Raw genomic sequence first — 241 nt, 5'->3', positions numbered from 1 at the left:
CATCTAAATACGAAAGACTATGAGACTTCTGTCCGTTCCCCTATCTACGTCTATCACCGGTTTACGCGTATTTTTTTCCACAACACACCTATTCCTTCCCACGTAGGCATCTGTGCAGGTGTTCTGTTAACTAACACTTGTATAATTCCTTTCCCAACTGAGAGCACACACTCCTGGTTAGTGCCGGTGCATCTGTGTACACCTGTTCCCTGTTTTACAGTCTTGTTAAGCCAAAATCGGA

At 44.4% G+C, this 241-nt stretch overlaps 1 protein-coding gene across 1 annotated transcript in view; it reads right to left on the bottom strand.

Annotated features, from left to right (window-relative positions):
- The window catches only part of LOC119593392 (Krueppel-like factor 13), a gene marked incomplete at its 3' end in the record, with an annotated part of 64105 nt that overhangs the window by 1258 nt on the left and 62606 nt on the right, over positions 1-241 (bottom strand).

The sequence above is a fragment of the Penaeus monodon genome, chromosome 32 (assembly GCF_015228065.2).
Source record: "Penaeus monodon isolate SGIC_2016 chromosome 32, NSTDA_Pmon_1, whole genome shotgun sequence".
NCBI lineage: Eukaryota > Metazoa > Arthropoda > Malacostraca > Decapoda > Penaeidae > Penaeus > Penaeus monodon.
The sequence above is the reverse complement of the archived record's forward strand: the minus strand, read 5'-3'. Positions and strand labels throughout refer to the sequence as shown.